Here is a 7007-nt window from a genome sequence, read left to right as displayed (position 1 = left end):
CGAGCAGGAGTAGCTATACTTATACCAAAGAAAACAGACTTTAAGTCAAGAAGGTTTAAAAAAACAGACAAGGAAGCTTATTGTATAATGATCAAGGGATCAATCCGGAGGATATAACAATTCTAAAGAAATACATACCCAACACTGGAGTACCCAGATTCATACCCTACTCTCAGCAATAAACGGATCATCTAGACAGAAAACAAAGAAATACTGAATTTAAAATAGACTTGAGGCAAAATGGACCTAACAGACATTTACAGAACATCCTATTTAGCAACCACAGAATATATATTCTTTTCATCAGCACATTAAATATTCATCAGGATAGACTATATGTTAGGCCCAAAAATACATCTCCACAAATTTTTAAAAATTGAAATCATATCAAGTGTCTTTTCAGACCACAACAGAATAAAAGCAAAACTTAGCTGGCTGCAGTGGCTCACGCCTGTAATCCCAGCACTTTGGGAGGCCGAGGCAGGCGGATCACGAAGTCAGGAGATCAAGACCATCCTGGCTAACACGGTGAAACCCCGTCTCTACTAAAAAAAATACAAAAAGCCAGGTTTGGTGGCGGGCACCTGTAGTCCCAGGTACTTGGAAGACTGAGGCAGGAGAATGGCGTGAACCCAGGAGGCGGAGCTTGCAGTGAGCCGAGATTGTGGAGACATAGCCAGACTCTGTCTCAAAAACAAAACAAAACAAAAACTATAATACCACGAGGAACTCTAGAAATTATACAAACACATGGAAATTAAATAACATGTTACTGAATGACCATTGGGTTGATGAAGATACTAAGATGGAAATTAAAAAATTTATTGAAACAAATGCAAATGTTTGGTATGAAACACTACGTACCCAAATCTATGGGATGCAGTAAAAGCAGTACTTAGAAGGAAGTTTAGGCCAGGCACGGTGGCTCACACCTGTAATCCCAGCACTTTGGGAGGCCAAGGCAGGCAGATCACGAGGTCAGGCACTCAAGACCAGCCTGGCCAATATGGTGAAGCCCCGACTCTACTAAAAATACAAAAATTAGCTGGGTATGGTGGCGCATGCCTGTAGTCCCAGCTACTCGGGAGGCTGAGGCAGGAGAATCACTTGAACCCAGGAGGCAGAGGTTGCAGTGAGCCGAGATTGCACCGTTGCACTCCAGCCTGTGCCATAGAGCCAGACTCTGTCTCAAAAAAAAAAAAAAAAAAAAGTTATAGCATAAACACCTACATCAAAAAAGTAGAAAGATCACAAGTTAATAACCTGATAATACAGCTTAAGGAACTAGAAAAGAAAGAACAAACCAAACTCTAAATTAGCAGAAGAAAGGAAATAATAAAGATAATAAAGATCACAGCAAAACCAAATAAAATAGGGACTGAAAAAAAAAAAATCAAATGATCAATGAAATGAAAAGGTGGTCCTTCGAAAAGATAAAATTGATAAACCAGTAGCTTAACCAAGAAAAGAAGAAAGAAGATCCAAATAAACAAAATCAGTAATGAAACAGGAGACATTACGACAGATATCACAAGGATACAAAGGATCATCAGAGACAATTATGAACATCTATATGCTAACAAACGGGAAAACCTAGAGGAAATTGATAAATTCCTGGAAACATGCAAGTTACTAAGACTGAATCATGAAGAAATAGAAAACCGGAACATACCAATAATGAGTAGTGAGCTTGAATCAGTAATAAAAAGTCTCCCAACAAAGAAAAGCCCAGAACCAAATGGATTCATAGTTGAATTCTATCAAACATATAAATAACTAATACTACTAATCGTGATACTATTCCAAAAAATTAAAGCAGAGGGGATTCTCCCTAACTTATTCTATGAGGTCAGTATCACTGTGATGCCAAAATGAGACAAGGACACAACAAAAAAAGAAAACTACAAACCAATATCCCTGATGAACATAGATTCAAAAATCTTCAAAAAAATACTAGCAAACAAAATCTTAAAATAGACCAGGTGTTGTAGCTCACACCATAATTCCAACCCTTTGGGAGGGTTGGCTTGCGATCAGGAGTTCATCCTGGCTGAGATGCCATATGTGAGAGTGAACAGGCTTGTGGATGATTCCAGCTCCCCGTTATAAGAGTCTTTTTAGCCGAGGCAACAGACATTGCAAAGAGGGAAAAGTTATCCTTGCTGAATGCTTTTTGAATTTCTGATCTGCAGAATTCCTGAACTTCACAAAATCGCTTAAAACTTTAAAATCAAATTCTTTCTTATTTGCAGTGACTTTTCTACCTTAGGAATATAAGGATATAATCATTGCAGAGGAGGAGAGAAACTTAATCTCTAATATATATTTGTTAGTTTTTAGTAAACTCTATATAGTTAATTTCAAAGAATGCGTTTTTGTTTTTCCTCAACTTTTGCTTTTGTTGTATTTATAAAACACAGAATTTTAAGAATTCATGCAATTACTACCAAGGAGAACTAGCTGACCTATTGTGGACCTTAACTGTATTTGAAAGTATGATCAAATACTATTGCTTATTTATCTGACTGGGTGGAAGAAGTGAGCATATATTTTTAGTGGGGTTTTATAAACCCCAATGATCGAAGTACTACTCTCAGCTAACAAGAAAAATCATTAATATTGTTCAGTGCAAGAATTATTAAATCACATTTTATGCAGTTATGTGGCTCAAAATAAGAGAAAAAAATACTCTTTAAAAGCATATTTTAGAGGCTGGGTGCGGTGGCTCACGCCTGTATTCTAGCACTTTGGGAGGCCAAGGTGGACAGATTGCCTGAGCTCAGGAATTCAGGACCAGCCTGGGCAACACTGCAAAACCTCGTCTCTACTAAAACACAAAAAATTAGCCAGAGGTGGCAGCGTGCGCCTGTGGTCCCAGCTACTTGGGAGGCTGAGGCAGGAGAATTGCTTGAACCCGGCATGCAGAGGTTGCAGTGAGCTAAGATCACACCACTGCACTCCAGCCTGGGTGACAAGCGAGACTCTGTCTCAAAATAAATAAAAATAAATAAGTTTTTAAAAATCATATTTTAGCTACTGTAATATAGTTACATCACAATCAGTGATTTATAAAGGATTTCCTTGAAATTTAGTCAATTCAACTGTATTAATGAAGTTTTCATAGTGTCTTTTACTCTACTAGGTCATGTAATGAACATCTAAAAAGTTAATGTATATACAGCCTGACTTTGTGAATCGTCTAGTCTCATAAACATAGTAATATTTGCTCACTTGAAATAACTAGGTAGTAGTGCTTGGTGGGAAAGGTACATTCACATGAGAATCCAGGAGAATTACCCCTAAGTCTCCAGAGTCTTTATGCTGGAAATAAATAATTCCCTAAGTGTGAGATATGCATGATTTCATTTCTTTTTCTAAGGAGTTCTAATGCTTTAAATTTGTCAAGCTCTTTGCTCTATTTTCAACTTGGTTTGTAACAAAACAAAGCGAAACAAAACAAAACCAGACTCTTCACAGAACTGGCATGTATTGGATCTGGAATCTTGGACTGGCTAATTTTGTATTACTTTTAAATATTATTAAACTTGTGTCTTGCTATAATTAAACATTTTATGAAAATGACTATAGCAGATTAGTAAACAAAATAATCTAGGCTGGCTGCACAAAAACTTTTATTTTTTCTTAGTTCCCTTTAATACTGTGAACTAAACTAGTCTTTCTCCCTTCCCGCTCTTCGTATAAATAACTTGATCCCTTGAGATCTCAGTGGCCTGCAGTTCTCTGTTTCATGTCTCATACACTGCTGAGACTTGCATAAGCAAGGGGATGCTCAGAGAGGACAAAAGAAATTTGGGTTTTGGTAACAAAACCACATTAAACTTTGTAACATATGAATTCTACCTTGTGAAGGATATAAAAAGACTAAGTATAATTGTTGCCTTCAATACACTAGTAATTTAAAAGAATTAGTAGTAATATATAAATATTCCAAGTCTAATAAAAATGATTTATTTATTTATTTATTTATTTATTTATTTATTTAGAGACAGAGTCTCGCTCTGTCCCCCAAGCTGGAGTGCAATGGCACGATCTTGGCTCACTGCAACCTCCACCTCCTGGGTTCAAGCGATTCTCCTGCCTCAGCCTACTGAGTAGCTGGGATTACAGGTGCCCCCCACCCCACTACTCCTGGCTAATTTATTTTAATATGCTTATTGGAACCCACAACTCTTAACATTGTTCCCTTAATCTTTATACAATGCCCCATGCCTGTACGCTCTCGCGCTCGCTGGTGGTCTCTCTCTGCCTCCCTCCTCCTACCCACACCATGCTGGCATCCTGATTGGTTCTACCTTGAGCAGAGCTCAGTCTCTAACAGTTCCTCACCTGCACAGCCAGGAAGTGCAGCAACTGGCTTAGGCCTACCTTCTGGCGGGCTTGTGTTAACTGCATATCCAGAGTCTGGGGAAATACCAGTGCCAAGTAACCCTGAGTCATCTTTTTAGCTTTTTCCTCCTTAGTGGTCAGCCTGATAATTTACCTAAAAGACCAGTCTCCATTTAGGTCTATAGCACTTCCTGAACCTCACCAGCCTTATCAAAGCAGGATTGGGCTTGGATTCCTCTCTCTTGCCAGTTAATTACTGTTTTAATTATCTATTGCTGTATAACCTATTACCCCCAAATGCAGTGGCTTCATATAACTATGGTTTCTTCACTTGCATATATATCCATTACCTTGGTGTCCCTTGGCTCCTCTCCTTCTTACTCTCTCAACCTAGGTTCATCCTTCAGGGCCTAGTCACAGCATTGTGGCTTGGTCTCATGCATGAAGGTCTCAGAGTAGGTGGATTTCTTACATGGCCCCTGGCTTCTTCAGGGAATGTTCTAAGAGACAGAATTTGGAAGTTGTGAGTCTTGTAAGGCCTGGGCTCAGAAACTGACAGCGACACTCCTGAAAAATTCTATTGGTCACAGAGTCTGCCACAGTTTCAAGGGGAGGGGACAAAGACACCATCTCTTCATGGGAGGATTGTCAGAGTTTGAGGCCATCTCTAATGTGCAGTTACTCCTTTTCCTAAAGTCCCTGTGAGTTCAACCACTGGTGAGACTTCAACCACAGATCTTGCTGTGGTTGACTGAAACACTAGGAGCAACTTGATGTAACTGAACCTGATCCATTTGTGTTCATGCTGCAGCATCTACCAGATCATACGCCAGTGCCGATGACTGCTGAAACCTTTCTCATGAGCTTCTGCTTTTGGGCACTGAGCTTGACCTTCACAAATGCTGGGAGTAGCACCTGTAACCAGCTGTAGTAGTCAGGGTTCTCCAGAGAAAAAGAACCAATTGTGTGTGTGTGTGTGTGTGTATTTGTATGTATATTATGATAATTTATAAAGATTTGGCTCATGTGATTATGGTGGCAGTCAAGTCTCAAGATCTGCATGGCGGGTCAGCTAGAAGTCCAGGAGAGCTGGTGGTCTAGTTCCAGTCCACATCTGAAGGCCTGAGAATCAGGACAGCACGTAGTGGACTTTCTGTCAAAGGCCAGCAGGCTTGAGAGTCAAGAGGAGCCAATGTTTCTGTTCAAGTCCAAAGGCAGGAAAAAAGCTGACGTCCTGGTTGAAAGGGACTCAGGCAGAAGGATTTCTCTCTTACTCAGGGCAGGGTCAGTCTTCTGTTCTATTCAAGCCATCACCTGATTGTAAGAAGCCATCTTAGGGAAGGCAACCTGCTTTATTCTCTCTACTGATTTAATCTCATCTCAAAACACCCTCACAGAAATGCTTAGAATTGTATTTGACAAAATATCTGGGCACACTGTGGCCCAGTCACATTGACACATAAAATTAACCATCTCCAGTTCAGTTTCCCCAGCCCTGCATCCTTTCAAGAATTTCAAGAATTCTTTGCTTGCCTCACTCTCTCGTGACAAAGCCTACTCCGTAACAAGAGCTGCAGTGTCTGAGTTCTAAGAGAGCCATTTCCTTAAAATGTGTCACTTCCTTCTTCAAACAGTGGTGTTATTGCTGTATGGCTTGTAATTTGTTTATGAGGACAATTAATAGGTAAACCAGGCACATAACAGGTGACAGAAGCACGGGTGTCTCCAAGTGTAGACATGCGTTAGATGGCTGTGCAGGGAACCACTGTGGTGTTTGCAGGAAAAAGAACTATGAGATTTCAATGACCACAAAATGCTAACATGTGTCTAGTGTTTTATAATTTACAAACAACTTTCGTATACTTTACCCCTGTAGTCCTTGTGATCCTTATAGTTGGTATTATTATTATAAATGCTGCTTTGGAAAAGATAATATTAATAATACAATGTGGCCTGCACAGTCTCCTTTATTTGTGCAACTATTATTCATTTATTTATGTTCATTTATTCCACAAATATCTATTGAGTGCTGTGTGCTGAATATAAACTGGTGAGAGAAAACAGATGTGTCTGCTCTCATGGAACACATGGTCTATTATAGAAGAATGCTGTTAATTAATTAATCTCACAAATCAATATAAATTTAGAACTGTGATCAGTGCCCTGAAAGTGAAGTACATAGTGGCATGAAAGGGACATTTGGCCTCATCACTGAGGAAGTGTCAACTTAATTGATCAAGGGCATTCACCAGAGTAGAGGACGGAGGAAGGGCCCCATGTTCCATGGGGAGGAAACATCTCTTTTGCAAGAGCCCTGTGGTAGGAGAGGATGCTTCTAAGAACTGAAAGAAGGCCAGTGTGCCTGCAGCACAAGCCCAATGGGGTAGGCTCTGTTATTTGCACAAATCCAATTTTGCAGATGAAGAAAATGAAGAGTAGGTTTCTGGTCTTTGCTTGTCTGGTAATACAGCCAGGCAGCAGCTAACCAGACCTTGAACAGATTCCTCCTCATTCCTCAGCTCCTGTTCCTCCCTAGATGGTTTGCTGTTGGAGACGGATCATTTTTAGCATTGTTTTCAAGGAGGATAAAAATGGAACATGACCAGGAGAGGAAAAATATATCTAGGCAAAGGGTATCACTGTTGCAGTAGTCATAAAAA

The sequence above is a fragment of the Macaca thibetana genome, chromosome 12 (genome assembly GCF_024542745.1).
Source record: "Macaca thibetana thibetana isolate TM-01 chromosome 12, ASM2454274v1, whole genome shotgun sequence".
NCBI lineage: Eukaryota > Metazoa > Chordata > Mammalia > Primates > Cercopithecidae > Macaca > Macaca thibetana.
This window is presented reverse-complemented; position numbering follows the sequence as displayed.